Source organism: Hoplias malabaricus, chromosome 4 (assembly GCF_029633855.1).
Source record: "Hoplias malabaricus isolate fHopMal1 chromosome 4, fHopMal1.hap1, whole genome shotgun sequence".
Classification (NCBI taxonomy): domain Eukaryota; kingdom Metazoa; phylum Chordata; class Actinopteri; order Characiformes; family Erythrinidae; genus Hoplias; species Hoplias malabaricus.
Genome location: NC_089803.1, coordinates 1,171,089 through 1,190,754, shown reverse-complemented (window position 1 = coordinate 1,190,754; position 19,666 = coordinate 1,171,089). Strand labels below are relative to the sequence as shown.

Here is a 19,666-nt window from a genome sequence, read left to right as displayed (position 1 = left end):
GAGTGATGAATGAACAGATAAAGAAGGTTAGAACTCCTCTTGCTCTAAGAGCGTGAGAGGACACAGTGGAGAAAGACAGTCCAGAGCTTTGTAGATGGTCAGTCTGTGTTTAAAAAGCTGCAGTAACAACGCCTCTTTGTGGAGAAGATTAGACCCTGCTGATCTGTGCAGCTGAACTCTGTGTGTTATAACGGCAGTGGAACATTCATTATATATCTAGGATTTCCTACTGAATATGGATCCAGAACAGTCTGAATAATTAGTAATATCTGATGATGTAATGTATTGATCAGGTTCTCCACATTATTCAGTCTGTGTTCTGATTCTCCACAGAGTCCAGAGGAAGACTCCTGACAGGACCAGGAAGAATATGGAGTCAATGTTCAAGGTGTGTGTGTAAAACACTGGAGGTGTGTGTGTGTTCCAGTGTTGTTATTATAGGACAGTAATAAAGGCTACTGTTTATTCACTGTAGCAGTGTTATGATGGAGAGTGATGTAGAGTTTGGTGATGGACAGTGATTCTGGATTTTCTTAGAATAATAAAATATTAATCATTATCACTTCCACCCCTCAGCTCACACTGCACTGTCTGACAGACTCTGTGTTAATATTTCTATTTTAATCAGGAGCTGGAGCAGAGAGTGATCTCTGTGGTGAAGAATCATCTGAAGAGGTTTATGAAGCTGCTGAGTGAGGATTACCCAGCATGCTCTGAGAGAGAGGAGGAGGAGGAGGAGGAGGAGGATGGTGTTAGAGACGGAGTGATGAAGATCACACTGAACGTCCTGAGGAACATGAACCACACACACCTCGCTCACACACTGCAGAGCAGTAAGACTTCAGGGTCCTGTCTTTACTCTTTACACACTTTAATAGAAACAGATCTAAGGATCATCATGATGGAATATTAATAAAATTAATCACAAATATATTTTCACTGTGTGAATATTTGTTCTGTGAAAATACATTCTCAAATATAAATAAACTACAGCTGAAGAACTTTTAGGTTTAATTTAATCAAAAACTCTTCATGATCACTACATAATATTTAACATGGTCTTCATAGTTTATCTAAAACTACATTAAAATATTTATCTTGTTTTGTTATTGTGATTGTTTCCTGTTTTTATTAGAACTGGCTCCTTCTTCTCATCGAAAGCTGAAATCAACCCTGAAGGAAAAGTTCCAGAAAATTAATGAAGGAGTCTCTAATCCTGGAAGCTCAGCTCTTCTGAATGAGATCTACACAGATCTGTACACCACAGAGGGAGGGAGTGGAGAGGTCAATACTGAACATGAGGTCAGACAGATTGAGACAGTGTCCAGGAGACCAGCAGCACAGGAGAAACCCATCAAATGCAGACAGCTCTTTAAAGATAAAGCCATCAGAACTGTGCTGACTAAAGGAGTGGCTGGAATTGGAAAAACAGTCTCTGTGCAGAAGGTCATTCTGGACTGGGCCGAAGGAAAAGAAAACCAGGACGTCCTCTTCATATTTCCACTTCCTTTCAGAGAGCTGAACCTGATGAAGGAGAAAAGGCTCAGTCTGATGGAGCTTCTTCATCGGTTTTTCAGAGACCCAAAAGAATTAAAACCAAGAGACTATGATCTCTACAGAGTCCTGTTCATCTTTGACGGTCTGGACGAGAGTCGACTTCCTCTAGATTTCCAGAACAATGAGGGTTTGTGGGATGTAACACAGTCAGCCTCAGTGGATGTGCTGCTGACAAACCTCATTAAGGGGAATCTGCTTCCCTCTGCTCTCCTCTGGATCACCTCTCGACCAGCGGGAGCCAATCAGATCCCTCCTGAGTGTGGTGTCCAGGTAACAGAGGTACAAGGGTTCAGTGACCCTCAGAAAGAGGAGTACTTCAGGAAGAGGATCAGTGACCAGAGCCTGGCCAATCAAATCATCTCCCACATCAAGTCCTCCAGAAGCCTCTACATCATGTGCCACATCCCAGTCTTCTGCTGGATCTCAGCCACAGTTCTAGAGAGAGTTTTGGGTGGAGCAGAGGGTGGAGAGACCCCCAAGACTCTGACTCAAATGTTCACACACTTCCTGATCTTTCAGATCAAACACAAGGAACAAAAGTACCAGGGAAAACAGGAGGTTGATCCTCAGAAAACTAGAGAGAGTGTCTTGGCTCTGGGAAAACTGGCGTTCCAACAGCTGGAGAAAGGCAATCTGATCTTCTATGAGGACGACCTGAGAGAGTGTGGCATTGATGTCAGAGAAGTGTCAGTGTTCTCAGGAGTCTGTACCCAGATCTTCAGAGAGGAGTTTGGGCTGCACCTGGGGAAGGTGTTCAGCTTTGTCCACCTGAGTGTCCAGGAGTTTCTGGCTGCTTCATACACATTACTCTCCTTCATCAGCAGAGATGGACTACAACAGAGTTCCACTGATCTCTCTAGGGTCTTCAGAGCATCCACCATGTCATTGTTCCTACAGCTGCAGTGGACAAGGCCTTACAGAGTGAGAATGGTCACCTGGACCTTTTCCTCCGGTTCCTTCTGGGTCTCTCACTGGAGTCCAATCAGACTCTCTTACGAGGAATACTGACATGTACAGGAATCCGATCTCACAGCAGAGAGGAGACAGTCCAGTACATCAAGGAGAAGATCAGGGAGAATCCCTCTCCAGAGAAAACCATCAATCTGTTCCACTGTCTGAATGAACTGAACGATCACTCTCTAGTGCAGGAAGTCCAGGAATACCTGAACAGAGGAGGTTCCCTCAGTAGAGTCAGGTTCTCTCCTGATCAGTGGTCAGCTGTGGCGTTTGTGTTGCTGAATTCAGAAGAAGAACTAGATGAATTTGACCTGAGGAAATATAATCCATCAGAGGAAGGTGTTCTGAGACTGCTGCCAGTGATCAAAGCATCCAGAAAAGCTGTGTGAGTTCATCATTAATAAATATTTATTATTCTTTTAGATTTACTGCTGAATTTTCTCTCATTGTTTGAAATCCTTTCACTGTTTGATTTGTCTTTCTCACCGTCCTCTCTCTCATCTGTCCCTCACTACAACTCCCATGTCTCCACGGGTGATCACATGAATGTGGACATCTGTCCTCCACCCGATATGGGAGGGAAATCCTGACAACATTAAAAGTGAAGTGAAGACAACAAAATGAAAATACAAATACGTTTTACTATTTATTTTTCCAAACTTGTGCTCAAATATCACGATAAAATTCAAAATGAAATGTTTAGATTCATTAATACAATTAAAAGTGAAACAGTTAATTTTCAGTTTGATTTTTCACTTCAGCAGGTGTTCAGCAAGTACAAAATTAAAGTTAAAAAAGCTTTGTGGGTCCATGAACTTTTTGGTGATTTTTATTAGAAAAACAGATGTTAAAAATGAAAAAGTGGTGGTTATTTGATTGTCATTTCATTCTCCAAATCCATATCATGTAAAAACAAGCAAATTTTTTTCTTGGAAATCTTAACATAAGTGTTTTTCTTTTCTTTTCATGAGAAACTAGTCTACTTCACCTCTCCAAGTGTCCTTTTACCCTCACCCCACAGGAAAACCCCTTTGTTATGGTATGTTTTATTCTGATGTACTGAGTTCATTCTGACGTTTACACTCGTTTATAACTCAGTACACTGTCCCTTTAAATGCCAGACGTGTTGGGAGGCGGGAGCTTCACTCTGATTGGTTGTACAGCGAGGCAGACACCCCCACTACTCTCCTGTGTTTAAATGTCCTCAGTGGGGGAAAGGCAGCCAGTGAAAGAAATCTGAGCTTTGAAACAAGTTTATTGTGTTGATTATTGTTTGTGGAGCTTGTAGCTGTCAAATACATCCATTAGAGTCGTCTCTCGCGGTGTCTGGGTCCATTAGGTGCTGAAACAGAATGAGTTCTGCTGAAGTATGGGACTGTGTTTGTCCCGCCTCCTTGGAGCAGCGTCACAATAACTCTGCCCCTGATTGGTCTACAGACTTGATTGACGTGTCGTTGGAACGCTAAGAGCCACACGGCAGTGTGTGTGTCATGGGGATCATATTTTAATTATTATTTAAAGTTGTACATTGTTTGTCAGTACTCTAGACACAAACATGAGGATTAGTAACGAACTGTTTAACACAGAGACTGTAATGTGTTCTGGTTTTGAAGGGTTTTTTAAGTGTTTACTATTGGGAATGTTTCTCTGATGACACAAATACAATGGATTTCCGGTTTGAGGAAAATTAAAAGACAGACCGTTTTTCTGTTCCTTATTCTCTGTGATTTTATGTTGTGATTTCAAATAAATATTAGTTTTTACAGTATATGGGCTTGGAGTATAAAATAAATATCTTATTATCATCAATTTTTCATGTTTTAATATCTGTTTTTAAAATGAGAAAAAAAATAATAATAATAATGACCAAAAAGTACACAGACCCATTTTCAAAATGATGCTGGTATTTCAGAATTAAAATGAAAATTAAAAATGAATAAATAAAAGTCAAACTGATCATTTAAGATTGTTTTCAGATCGTTATGAGTGTTCACTGACAAAAAGAAAATGAAAACAAAGCTCCACTTACTGTTGATTTCTTTTGATCATTTTCCACTTTGCCTTTTATTTTCAGGCTGAACAACATACAAATATGTGTTGATTAGCAGTGGGTGGGGTTACCCTGTCTGCTTCTCATGTGACCCTTGTGGAGCTGCTGGGTGAAGCCTTGGTCAGAGCAGAGCCCTGGGTCACATCAGTCAGCTGCAGGGGTCTGCCTCAGCAGTAGGTGGCGCTTTTCATTTTCTATTTGTCAGTGAAAGCGCCTACAGAGCTGAAACATTAACAGTAATATAAAATGGACCCACTCACAGGTGTAGGGCGAGACTAAAGGTAACACAAGTGAAAATAGACACAAGACCAAAGCACAGAACGAATAGATCCTGACACCATGTTGTAGGCCTGGTTTTCTGTTTACTGACAATTTGACCTGTTTGTTTCTAACTGTAACTTTGTTTTTCACCTGCTATTTTTGATATTAAACATTCACATCTCAAACATTAACAGTTAACACCAAAATAGTCAGTAATTCAAATGAAATTGTAGTCAATGTCCATGTTATTAAATAGTGTTAAAGAGTAAACAGGCTCTACCTAAAACACCACAAGTGCACACACTCACACTCAGGGCTGTAACTAGAATTAAAGTTTTAGTGAGGTCCACACTGCGGGAATGAACTTCTAATGCTGACTTCTAAATTACGTTACCCATCAATACTCCCATAAACTGCTCTGACCCACTTAGACTATGTATTTTGTTTTACGTTTCCCTCTCTTTCTGTCTCTCACTGTGTGTGTTCATCTTCCTCTCACTTCTCAGCACTGATTACTAAAAAAAAAAAACATAAGAATACTATTATAATCACAAACACCATGCATTATATTAGTAATAATATTAATAATATACTGCATAAACAATTAAAATGACTATATTAATGCAGCAATTAAAACAGTTCATGTTCTTATAATGTACTAATATACAGCATAGATTACATCATATCATGTTCCTTTTAATAATAACTGTTTAAAGCTGGAAGCAAGTGATTACGATACAGAAATGTGTAACTTATATAATGAACTGATACTGGTATTATGTTTAGATAAATTACAAGATATGCTACTTACAGATTTATTTGTGTTGGATTTTTTTATAAAGTGATTTAAGATAAATATAACGTTACTATAAAACATGTAACTACTAAAAGCATTTTGTATTATTCCAATTCTATACTGTGTTAAGATGTCGTACATTTGTATTTTCTGAGTTAAACCTGTAAATACACACTTGGTAGCACTATAATGTACGACAGAGTTTTAGGGCCACAGCGTTGAAAAAAAATAAAATCAACAAGATTCTGAAATTAAAGTCAGAATTCCGAGAAAAAACTCAGAATAATTCTGAGAAAAAAAGTCGGAATAACTCTGAGAATAAAAGGCGGAATAATTCTGAGAAAAAATCTTGGAATAATTCGCTGCGTATAATGGAGCAGACACAGTGTAACTGGAATGCAGTGTGTTGCTTAAGTCATGCTATGGTATAGATTTCAGGAATAAACACTCTTCTCTTCCACATCAGGGCCACAGTGTGATTAGTGTTTAAACCCTGAATCAGTGCACGAACCCATGGCATGTAGTTTCACATGATACAATTAATGATCATGAAAATGATGGATCCAGAACGAGTAGAACTCCGGCGCCCACGAAGCTCCATCGCGTTACGGCTCGGACTCGTACAAAAAACTAAAGCCTTATGCATGATTTATTTATTAAACGCATTCACACGACATGACACATCCCCTGACTGAGATGCATAAAAGCTTTAGTTTTTTTTGTCCGAGCCGTAACACGATGGAGCCTCGTGGGCGCCGGAGTTCTACTCTTTTATACTGTGTCTGCTCCATTATACGCAGCAAATTAGATTTTTTCTCAGAATTATTCTGAGATTTTTTTCTCAGAATTATTCAGAGATTTTTTTCTCAGAATTATTCAGAGATTTTTTTCTCAGAATTATTCAGAGATTTTTTCTCAGAATTATTCAGAGATTTTTTCTCAGAAATATTCCAACTTTTTTTCTCAGAATTATTCAGAGATTTTTTCTCAGAATTATTCAGAGATTTTTTCTCAGAGTTATTCCAAGTTTTTTTCTCAGAATTATTCAGTTTTTTTCTCAGAATTATTCAGAGATTTTTTTCTCAGAATTATTCCAACTTTTTTTCTCAGAATTATTCAGAGATTTTTTCTCAGAATTATTCAGAGTTTTATTCTCAGAATTATTCCGAGTTTTTTTCTCGGAATTCTGACTTTAATCTCGGAATCTTGTTTTTATTTTTTTTTTAATGCTGTGGCCCTAAAACTCAGTCAAAGTAGTGTGATATGATGAATGTGTATTAATTTCAAATAAGAAATTTGACATTCTCAGATGTGATTTTAAATACCCAAGCTTTCGCTAGTGTTCACAGACATCTCCAAGCCACACAAGCCCAGACTGGAATTTCAGATAACACAGAGCAGGCATGTAAACCACTCTCCAGGGACCTTTTTTATGACCCATGGCCATGCAGGGTCAAGATAAGAATCTTTTGTGAGACACCTCTGGTTTAAAACAATTTGAAGTTACATATGTGCACAACTGTTTGAAATTAATTCCATTTGGACAATCAAAATGGGTGGGATTAATTTATATTTGTTTAAAGTCATTTTTGTTTTATATGAATTTATGTAGAACCAAGGTAGCCACATACTATGCGTGTATTTGGTTAATAATTATGAAACATGGTTGTATGAATGATATTTGTGTTAACATATAATCTTTTATATTGCAAAATATGATTCAGAATCCTGGGACATTCATTCAAAAAGGGATGGTCTTCAAGTCTTTGTCTTGTCAAGGGTTGTAAATTTTATGTGATATCACTACTAAGGTACAGGAAGCAGCTAATCAGGAGCAAGAGAGGCTCCAATCCTATCCAATTCTCACTCTCTGATGACTATAGAAAGCTATAGATTAAGAAAAGCTATAGTTTAACTCTAGGAAAAATTAAACGCCACACCCTGAGCATGAAGGAAACCTTAGACCTCTGACCCTCAAAAGGACGAAAAAGCTTCCGGACCGGCAACGAAGAAGACGGCCACATGCACCCTCTGAATGACGTTCTGAGATTAGGAGAAACCTGCCAAGGAGAGACTGGCAGGGACGTGTCTCCCACAAGGCAGCAGATCAGCGATGACAGAGAATCCCCACAGAGAATGGAGGGGTCCCCACAACAGAGGGGTCGCCGTGTCTGCAAAGGGGGAGAAAAGGAATGCCCCGACTGCAACACTACAAGGCCCATGGCGGAAAGCCCGTGCCGGGAAGCACAGCACGTCAATGACATGATCTCAGCTATCTCCAGTCTCCAGCATCTCCCGGGATACGAAAGGTCACATGGTTTCATTTCTTTCATTGCTCAGGAGGTTTTTGCTGAATACTTGCTGGGATCAACAATAGCCTTTCTAGAATTTAGGGTAATTATCATAGAGAAATTTTCTCATATATTAATCTCCCTGTTCCCTCATGTATCGCTGCAATCCATTTCATTATATGAATGTATAATCAATATTCATTATTTGATATTATTATTAATTAACCAGTTGTGTGAAAAAACACTCCTTGGATATTTGTGTGTGCACTTTTCTTGTACAGATTTATTGCTTCTAGTTCAGATTCTATTTCAGAGCCAAAAACCTACGGCGGGTCAATGAGCATAATTCATTAATAATAATACATTCTAGCAAATTCTGCTGTATAATATGTGAAGATGGCCTACTTGTCCAAGCTAAAATTGGATAGGTAAAGACACTACATACTATTTAATGACTCCCAAACATGGAGCTTAATTCATTTTGCTTATCAAAATGAATTAAATATTCATTAAATATTCATAATAAAATAATAATTAATTATCATTGACTCCACTATGTAGTGCTTATGCCACTGCAATGTGTGCATACTATTTCCACTACAGCACAATCTGACAAAGTAGCATAACCTGACAGGTATTAGTACGCTCAGCTAATGGTACTGCAGTTAGAGAACAGGTTTTGAATAGCAGTGCTATTTCTGACTAAACCTTCGATTTGTCCTCACAAAGTCTTCACGTTCATGTCATAGCAGCAGTGTCGTATGTTAGTCATAACATACCTCTCAACAAACTGAGAGCAGGGTTGCCAGATCCAGAAAAATATTGTGGCGTAGTGTTTATGACAGTTGGTTAGGAGCATGTGGCTGGGCATCGTTAATTAAGGGATGGGCATTCATGTCACCTAGCATGCTGGGTAATAAAGTTAACTTACCGTCACTGAACTTCAGGGCTGGGGATAAGTGATAGCAGGCTTTTCAAATAGAGGTCATGCTTTCTGAATGTTGCTGTTCTGTTTAAAAGAATACAAGTTTACAAGATTCGACGCCAGCACAGCATGGGAGTGTTAAGAGGCACAGCTCCATGCAGCGGCGCGTCACCTGGGCTGGACAGCGGAAGACACGGCAGTGCAGCTGAGCTTAGCACTCGAGGGAGAAGTGCTCCAGGTCCTTCTAGAAGTCCCGGAATCCGAACACGCCAGATTGGAGTCACTCAAAACAGCACTTCGTCAATGCTTCGGGCGAACGCCACCTGCAGAGCAACAGCGGCGGGCACTGAGAGAAAGAAGACGAAGCAAGGGCGAAAGGGTGAGTGTCCTGGCAGTGGAACTTAGCACATTAGCGCGGCAGGCTTATCCTCAGTTTCCAGAAGAGGTGCGAGAAGAACTAACATTAGAAGCATTTATTAATGCACTAATACCAGAGCGGCTTCAGCAGCACGTGCGGCTAGCTGCACCATTGAGCCTGGCAGATGCCATCAGGGAGGCTGAGTGTGTTGAGCCGATTGTATGCCACCCTCTTCCCCCGACAACCATAACACCATGTCGTGTAGCTGATGGAGAGGAAGAGGCTATGGTACAGCGAGTGACCCAAGACCGACAGATCGTGTGCTGGCGGTGCCGGAAGCGTGGCCATCGGGCACGCCACTGCAGAGAGCCTGAGCCGAAGGGAAACGATGAAGGGGCCATCCAGTGAGGGGTGGCTTGGCCCCGTCAGCCAATACCCTCGCGATGGAGTTTGTAGCGGGCCGATAGGGGAAACAGCATGGACTTTGGCTCCGGTGTGAGGTGGGTGGTGTTAAACTTACAGCATTAGTGGATACTGGCTCAACTATTTCCATTGTTAGACCTGGGGTGCTGCAGCGAGGCTGGAACATGAAGGAAACTGTGAGACTGAGATCCGTTACTGGTAAAGTCATGATAGTCCAGGGTAGACAAAGGCTGTCATTAAAGCTGGGTCATCAAGTGCTCCGTCACAACTTCTGGCTAGCACCGATTGAAGAGCCCTGTATACCGGGGCTGGACCTGCTTGCAGAAGTTCGCGCCCAGATCTGTGTAGAGACCAAGATGTTGGAGGCCTGTGGGGAGCATTTACAGCTGATGGACACCGAAGGTGAGCAACTGCTTTGTGTGGTGGAGGCCGAGGCTAGTAGTTTAAATGCCAGCCGGCGTCAACGCATGGCACCTGGAGGAGCTGAACACGCAGCGCCAGGTTGTGGGGGAGGACCTGCTTGGAGCCAAGCGGCACCTCAGGTGAACTGGGTGGAACACTACTCTCTCGAAGGAGCTGAACACGCAGCAGCGAGTGAGTCAGGGCACACCCAGGGAACCGAGGGCAGCGCACCCAAGCTTCACAAGGGATCATCGGAGGCCACACAGAGGGCAGTGTGGGAATTATGGAGCAGGAGTTGTGATGGACTGGATGAAGAGCAGCGGCTACGCTTGTGGGATTTATTTTAGAGTTATGTGGATGTGTTTGCTGCGGATGAATTTGAGTGCACAAAAACTGATATGGTGGAGCACCAGATTGACACTGGGAATGCCGAACCCATCAAACTGCAGCCACATCGTCTACCATGGGCAAAACATGGACTATAGACGACTGAACGTGGTCACGAAAGCTGACTCCTACCCACTGCCACGCATTGACAACACGCTGGATCGGCTGGCAGGATCTCAGTGGTTCAGTTCCCTGGATTTACGGAGTGGCTATTGGCAGGTGGCACTGGCAGACGATGCTAAAGAGAAGACAGCATTCACTATGGGCAGCGGCCTATGGCACTTCCGGGTCATGGCCTTCAGACTGTGCAATGCGCCGGCCACCTTCGAACGACTTATGGAGAGGGTGTTGGCAGCTGTTCCCAGGGAACGATGTGTGGTGTACTTGGACGATGTGTTGGTGCACGCTCCACAGTTTGATGAGGCACTGGAATGTTTGGGGAAAGTGTTCAAGGCAATTCGAGCTGCAAAGCTGAAACTTCACCCCAAAAAGTGCAGTCTGCTGCAGCGTAAGGTGGCATTCCTGGGACACACCGATCCAGCGAAAGTGGAGGCGGTACAGAAATGGCCGACACCAGTCAACATTGAACAGCTACAGAGCTTTCTGGGACTGGCGTCATACTACAGGTGGTTCATCTGTGATTTTGCTAACCATGCAGGACCCCTGCACCGGTTGACAGACAAAGGGGCCTCATTCAAGAGGGGGGAAGGACAGGACAGGGTGTTTCAGCAGCTCCGTGCCGCACTCATCTCTGCACCCGTACTGGCCCTGCCTCGTGCTGGTTGCCCATTCATCGTGGACACTGATGCCAGTAACTTTGGGATTGGTGCTGTTTTGTCCCAGGAGCGGGTGCTTGCTTATTTCAGTCGTGGTTTGTCCAAGCCAGAGCGGAACTACTGCGCTACAAGGCGAGAAATATTGGCAGTAGTGGCTGGACTGAAACACTTCAGACCCTACTTGTACGGCACTCTGTTCACGCTCAGGACCGATCATGCATCTCTAACGTGGCTAATGCGTTTTAAAGAGCCAGAGGGGCAGATGGCATGCTGGTTGACAACTCTGCAGGAGTATCAGTTCCAAATCGTGCACCAAGAGGGAAAGAAGCACAACAACGCAGATGCACTCTCCCGCCGGCCATCCGGTGACCAGACATGTCGGTACTGTGAGCGGTTGGGGGGTAGATTTGAACCACAGGCTTGCTGTGCCAGAGTACAACAGGCCTTATTCACACCATGGAGCCCAGGTGAACTCTGCACAGGAGGAGGACGCAGAGTTAAAGCAGTTGAGACAGTGGCTAAGAGGGAGGTGCATGCCGGAGTGGTCGGTGGTGACACCGCTGGAGCCAGCCATGAAAGCTCTGTACTCACAATGGCAAAACCTACAGGAACAGGAGGGGTTGCTTTATCGCCGCTGGGAAAGCCCGGTACCAGGAGTGGAGGTGCTACAATTACTAGTGCCACGGGCCCTGCTTGAGGCAGTTCTTAGAACCATGCATGGACAGGTTGGCGTAGGACACTTTGGAGTGGCAAAACATTGAGACGGCTGAGACAGGGGTTTCATTGGCCAGGCTGCAGTTGTGATGTGGAGCTGTTTGTGCGTTGCTGTAAAAAAGGCCCTACAGAGCACTCTCATGCACCATTGCAGATGTTACAGTCGGGTGCACCCATGGAACGGGTTGGGGTGGACGTGTTGGGTCTGTTTCCAGAGACAGAGCGAGGAAACAAGTATGTCTTGGTAGCCATGGACTACTTTACAAAGTGGCCTGAGGCCTACGCTGTGCCTGATCAAAGTGCTGTCACAACAGCGAGCTGCCTAGTGGATCACTTTTTTCAGTCACTTTGGAGCTCCGGAAGAGCTCCATAGTGATCAGGGAAGAATCTTTGAGGCTGAGGTGATGCAAGAGGTCTGTGCAAGGCTGGGAATCACCAAGACACGGACAACACCATTACACCTGCAAAGTGATGGGCTTGTAGAACGATTCAATCGCACCTTGGCCACACAGCTGGCCACAGTGGGCATGTCATACCAGAGTCCAAGAGTCCACTTAGTTTACACCAGCCCTGCTCATGCTTGGCCGTGAGTTAAGAACACCCGTTGAATTGGTGTTTGGTGTGCCACCGAGGGTACAGCAGGGCTGTGACAGCACGTCTGAGTATGCGAGAAATTTACTGCAACGGATGGAGGCGACAATGGCAATGGGGAACCAAAGAAAAGCCAGCTAGCGTCAGAAACGGGCCTACGATGTGCATGCTGGGGGGTTGGGGGCAATCGCCCCAGGAGCAGCGGTTTGGCTTTTTAACCCCAAGCGACGAAAAGGCAAGTGTCCAAAGCTTGAGAGTGACTGGGAGGGACCCTACATGGACATGGTGACAGGCCGGCTTAGCAATGCAGTGTACCGGATTAAAACGGGACGGTGTTTCGTGGTGGTGCATCGTGACCGCTTAGCACCATTTGTGGCACCTGTGCCTAGGAACAGTCGGGAAATACCCAGCCTCGGATGTCCAGTCTCAGATGTCGGGAGCGGTGTGGCGCGCGACGGGGCACGGGGTTCGGCGCGGCCTAGAAGGAAATGAAGCAGGCCTCACCACCTTAAGGACTTTGTTACCTAGTTAGACAGACAGAAGAGTGAGCACCGGAACGGTTAGCTCCTGTGGGGGGGGGGGGGGGGGGGGGGGGGGGTGGGGCGGAATGTGGCGTAGTGTTTATGACAGTTGGTTAGGAGCATGTGGCTGGGCATCGTTAATTAAGGGATGGGCATTCATGTCACCCAGCATGCTGGGTAATAAAGTTAACTTACCGTCACTGAACTTCAGGGCTGGGGATAAGTGATAGCAGGCTTTTCAAATAGAGGTCATGCTTTCTGAATGTTGCTGTTCTGTTTAAAAGAATACAAGTTCAATAAAGCTTCTGAATATGAGCAATCTTCCAGCTTCTGGGTCGTTCACTTCATCACAATATCCAGACCAAAGTCTGTCGAAAACCCATGTCCTAGAAATATGGGAGATGGGGCAAACGTAAAAACACAACTGAGTTCCGGTCCTCTGTGTCCTCGTAGCTAGTTGCAGCCATGCTCACACTGTGTACACACATCATCAAACACCAATTTATTAATTACCAGAACTAGCTTTGTTAGTTTAAGCTAATTTTAATGATAAAACATATTTCAGCAGGGCTGTGTGAGAATGTGATGATATGATACATATCACAATACAGGGGTTATGATTCAGTATATATAAAATGTAATAAGAAATTTTTATCTTAGAAATGAAAGGGATTGCAAGATTCCTAAAAATAAACAAAACAACAAAAAATACATATAAAAGTGAACATGTATGTAGTATGTATTGCCTGAATTTTGGATTCCACAATAAGCACACACTTCAGCTCTGTACACTACGGGAGCTGCTCTAGCTTTCACACAGAAACAAACGCAGCATTCATCATAGACATTACCTGGAAAAGTCCGAATCTGTGCATGTGAGAACAGAGCGAGAAATGATTCTCCAGCACAAGTGCTGCTCTACGGTTCATTTGTGTTAAGGAACTACTCCGGGATATCTCTGAACCTGATACCCAGGGGTTTCTCTAGAAATTCGCTGGCGCTCATGCCATCCTTGGCCAATGCCATCAGATAGGTTCACTAATGCTTATGTTCTGAAGTTACTTGTTTACAATGGGGTGGGAGAGTCTAATGACTGACGACAGTACAACAGCGCACTCTAGCTGTCAGGAGTTTAAACACTGTGAGGAGGAAACATCAGGCTACAACAGTCCAGTGAACATTTACTAGTTTCAAAAAGAAGGGACCTTATCGTCACACCACATGCTGTGTTTATTCTGTTTTTACAGACTTGCTGGGTGTCATTTCACCAAGGACTCCTGTGAAATTCTGGGATCAGCTCTACAGTCTGTAACCTCCTCCCTGAAAGAGCTGGACCTCAGTAACATTGTCCTGCAGGATTCAGGATTGGAGCTGCTCTCTACTGGACTGAAGAGTTCACTCTGTAAACTGGAGACTCTCAGGTAAATCTTTCTGTAAAGTCAATTCTGAATGAACAAGTAGATTAGAAACGTTAACTCAAGTTACAAACAATATATCAATCAAGTGAACTTATTCTAAATGAATAAAGAAGCATATGGACAGTATCATCACTCCATGTCTTCATACCACATGCTGTATTTATGCTGTTTTTACAGACTTGCTGTGTGTAATCTCACAAAGGACTCTTGTGAAACTCTGGGATCAGCTCTACAGTCCGTAAACCCCTCCCTGAAAGAGCTGGACCTCAGTAACAATGACCTGCAGGTTTCAGGAGTGGAGCTGCTCTCTGCTGGACTGAAGTGTTCACTCTGTAAACTGGAGACTCTCAGGTAAAACCTTCAAAAGATGGGTTTAAAATAAAGTATTGTTTTCAGAATTTGTTATAGAGTTGTTTATTTTATTCAAGTTAAACTCATATTGATTTAGAAGTGTTTCTGATTCAGATTATTAATTTGGCTTGTCAAAGCCAAATTACTGTTCTTCGAAATCCTATCTTTTCTTTCTTTTTCTTATAATTTTATTCGCAAAATGTAAACTGCTACTCTTCCTAGGGATTTCATTCTACAGCTTTGTGTGTTTTTACCCTGCAACGATGCTAGTAATATGTCACAAGCCAACTTTCACCCTCTAGTTTAATATTTTATGTAACTGTTTGGTATAATAGTGCCTATGCAATATCATGTTTGTCTCATTTAACTATATCTTCACTCAGACTCACTGTCCAGATTAGAATGACTTCTACTTTGTCTTGGATCCATTCTGAATGTTTTATAACTATCTCTTGCTGCTCAGAATAAAATATATATTTTAACATGTACTAATTAAAAGTAAAAAAAATGACTATGTCATTTTAGCTGAGGTTTGTGTTTTGTAACAGCATTGATTCATTTTAAACAGAGTTTAGTGGTGTATGTGTGTGTATTCTGTACTACAGCTGTTACTCTGTGTAAACTCTTTGTAAAATCTTTTCCTTTCTGCAGATTGTTTGGGTGTATGATTACAGATGAAGGCTGTTCTTCTCTGACTTCAGCTCTGAAATCAAACCCCTCCCAGCAGAGAGAACTAGATCTGAGCTATAATCACCCAGGAGAGTCCGGAGTGAAGCTGCCCTCTGATCTACTGCAGGATCCACACTGCGCACTGGAGAAACTACAGTGAGTTTTACACACACACACACAGCCTGACAGCACTTACACAACTACACACGATTAATCATGTGTTTATAATGATGACAGTTAAGATAAGAAGATATCACTTCATTGACCCTGAAGGAAACAGTAGTGTACATAGTGCACAAGAGAAGACACAAAGAAAGAAATAACAGTGAATAGAGAAGAGATATAGATGAGGAGTAACTGTAGAACTACAGAGTGACATGTGGATAGTATAGCTGTGAGAGAAAACAGTGAGTGGACACGGCGTGTAACAGTAGAACTACAGAGTGACCGGCGTGTGGACAGTGGATCCAAACACAGCACACACTGATCTCTCTCTGTCTGAGGGAAACAGGAAGGTGGAGTTTGTGAAGGAGACTCAGTCGTATCCAGATCATCCAGAGAGATTTGATTATTATGTTCAGGTTCTGAGTGAGGAGAGTTTAATTGGACGCCGTTACTGGGAGGTGGAGTGGAGGAGGGAGGTTGATATCTCAGTGTCGTACAGAAGAATCAGGAGGAAAGGAGGAGGAGCTGAGAGTGAGTTTGGACTCAATAAATTCTCCTGGAGTCTGATCTGCTCTGAGAACAGTTACTGGGTCAGACACAATAATCAGAAAACTGAGATACATCCCCCCCCCCCTCTCACTCTAACAGAGTTGGAGTGTATCTGGACTGGGGGTCCGGCACTCTGTCCTTCTACACCATCTCACCTCTCTCTCTCACACACACACACACACACACTTACACACATTCACCTCCACATTCACTGAGCCCCTCTACACTGGGTTTGGGGTCTGGGGCTATGGCTCCTCAGTGCATCTGTGTGAGACAGAATAGACACTCTCTTTCCTACACACACACACACACCTCTCCTCCTCCTCATAAAGCCCCTGTGTCGTCTCCTCCTCCTTCTCATACAGCCCCTGTGTCTCCTCCTCCTCCTTTTGCCATCAGTTCTGTGGTGATCTAAACTGTCATCTCTAGGGGGTGGGGCAGGTGCCAGGTAGGAGTATGAGGCTCAGAGTGGAAGTGCTCTCAGATGGACTTGAGCACTCAAACAGACAACACTGCCTCACCGTCTCTTCCTTTTACACCCTGTGTTACAGGTGGGGTAAACAAAATAAATACACACTAAACATAAACTGAGTTCAGGTACATTGCTGTAGGTTATAATTAAAGTTCTGGTATGAAATACTGTTTTGGACACATGAGGTGGTTTTGTTAAATACATTTCAGGCGAAAATTGTGTGGCGGATGCTTGGTACTGGCTTTCCCTTTACCCTGGGTTATGAGATTTATAATATGGTAGGAGAAAGAAGTAAGGGAAAATGGTCAATTCAAATTAAGAAAAACAATTATTTCTCTGCTAGCGTTAGCATTTTCAGCTTGTTAAATGTATCTTGCTTTCGTTAGCTCAAGCTACAATTTATCCACTAGTGTTAGCATATTCAGACTGGTAAACGTGCCTTATCTCCGCTAGCTTATGCTACCCTGTCTCTGCTAGCATTAGCATATTCGGCTTGTTAGATGTGCCTTGTCTCTGCTAGCTCAAGCTACTATCTCTCCGCTATCTGAAGCTGTGGTACCCTGTTAGCAAAAGCTAATGTGCTAAATAATACTCGCCCTGTTTGGGTGATTGAACAACTGCCAAGCCTCTGCCAATAATTAGTATTTTGGGTGCTAATAGTTATGGTAAAATCAACGTTTTCTCTGTTATTTAGTTTTGTTACATTTGTTTACTCATAATAAGTTTTGTCTCAGTTCTATTAAAAGCCCTGATAGCACAAACACATCTTAGAGACGTCTGCTGGACATATCAAAGGTCATCTGGAATGCGTATTTAATAGAGCGTGTGCTCATCTGCAATACGTCTCTGATACGTCTCTGTTGGATCGTGGAAGGCCATTAACCGCCGTCTCTGGGTCGTCACTGGTCTCTGGGCTGTGCTGCTGCTGCTCTGATCTCTGGGCTGTGAAATAAAAAAAATTTATTATAATAAATAAATTAATTTAGTAAACTAAATATCCACAAAAATGGAGATACGTGTTTTTAACTGGAAAGTGATATGTATACATGATATACATTAACACATAGTTTCACTTCATCATATTTTTTGGAAAACATAACATTAAGTAATATATAGCCTACAATTATTACTTAGCAGCCTTTCAACCGCTGACCATCAACGCCCAGCTTACATTTCTGAACCCTGTCACCAGCAGAAGCTGGTGTTGAAGGAAAGCAAGGAAAGCTTTGATGCAGTAATTTTCATCTAATACTCACTGAAACAAGATAAAGCTTTCACATAGCTTTCTTTGACAAGCTCTGCAAATTGACTGAAAGTGTTTCTACCATTTTGGTCATTTTTAAAAAGATAAACAAAGTGATATGACTGCTTTACATAGATTTTGTTTGAAGTAGCTTCAGAGTAGCTTGTCCCCAAAAAATGCTTTCTGAAAGTTACAGCCCAGACAATACAAAGAAAGTTCATAAAGATGCATATGGCTGCATTAACCCTGAGCCTGAGCTTCCAGTTGGTGAAACAAGACATTTGCAAAAGCAAAAACAAGAAGAGCTAATTACAATTTTCAAAAACAAAGACAAGGATGCAAAAAATAGAAAGACTGACGGTGGAGAGGAGAGACATATTGTCAGGACTGAAGGAGACAAAAGAGATCCTTAAAGAATGGCCTTATCTCTTCCAGGAAGCTGGAATGAGGCTCCATTTTAGGGAGCTAACAGGTGTCCAGATTGATGATGGCTTTGAAGAGTCCACAGCCACAAAGTTCAGAAGAGTCCTGCGTGTTACTTTCAGTTTGTTTATACGTCGCCATCCAGCAAAGAAGGCACTATTCTGAGCCAGGTCCTCTCAGGAGGTGATGAATCTTGTGCAGCTGTACTGATGCTTCTGGCCCATTTCAAAGAGCAGCAAGACAAGATGTTCCTGCATGTTGATGATACTGCCATTGCAATTGATGTTGACACTACAAAGCTACCATGGACACCCTGCATTGTGGTCTGTGGTAGGTTGTGCCTAAAGTAATCATGTTAATTGAAATTTTAGCATTATTAGCATTATATCTGCACAGGTAATTGATCAGGAAGTGCACCACACATAGTCAACTAATGTGTGAAGAACACAGATTCTTGATTACTTGCCCTCATTGGACTCATTTTGCATTGTTCACAGGTGACAGCCCACTCTCTGCCAAGATGTTCATGATTGCAGTGGACCAGGTCGTAGTAAATGAGCAGCTTCCTAGCTTCACCAAAGCGTTCCAGATGATGTTCTGCTCATATTGCCTGCACAGCGTGTTTGCAGCTACACTGGAGGTCTTGCAGAGGTATGTGAAGAAAAGTCTAAGGATATCAATGTCAATTGTTTCATTTATCTAATTTAAACATCGTTTTGTTTCTTTACTTATCATCAAAGGGAAGGCCATGAGCTGAATACAATTTATTTTGGGGGTTTAAAACAGTGTTTTGTTCTTTACTTTTACAAAGGTATTTCCTAATTCCTGATTTATTTTATTTTAATGCTCATACTAAAGCTTCTTGTTGCTCATTCAAAATGTAACGAGTATCTCAGCCATCCAATCACTGGTTTGAAATATTAAAGCTGACCCAAGAATCTGAAGCCTTCTGAATTTCAGTTTGAAGTATTTAGTTAAAACGTTTGTGGCAGGAAGTCATTTTAAATGTAACATTAAAATCTTCCAGGGAGAAAGTTTCCCCTTGCCTGAGTGTGCTGTGAGAAATGAATGAATGAATTAATTGAATATTAATTTTAATTTCATTAGAGGACAGACCTGATCAGTGATTTTACTGCAGTGTCTGGTTTGTTTTTGTACTTTGATTTTATTTACTTTTATTTGGATTGCCCTGAAAGAGAGACACCACTTGCTTTCTCTGACTTGTTAATGCTAGGATTAATTAACACTCTGAGGGTGTTCCAGTCACGGATGTAGCAATTCTGGACTACATTTCCCTTTCGATTGAATATTTTCTGCTGAATGTTTTGTAGTCTAGAATTAGACTTTATCCATGTCCCTGAATGTCT

The 19,666-nt window shown here is 42.5% G+C and overlaps 1 protein-coding gene and 2 pseudogenes across 1 annotated transcript in view; 2 read left to right on the top strand and 1 right to left on the bottom strand.

Annotated features, from left to right (window-relative positions):
- The window catches only part of LOC136694208 (zinc finger protein 850-like), a 112,030-nt gene that overhangs the window by 38,903 nt on the left and 53,461 nt on the right, over window positions 1-19,666 (bottom strand). The gene's annotated exons all lie outside the window — the stretch shown is intronic.
- Window positions 1-19,666, top strand: part of LOC136694217 (NACHT, LRR and PYD domains-containing protein 12-like) — a 60,908-nt pseudogene that overhangs the window by 137 nt on the left and 41,105 nt on the right.
- LOC136693997 (stonustoxin subunit beta-like) lies at window positions 15,794-16,443 on the top strand (annotated as a pseudogene).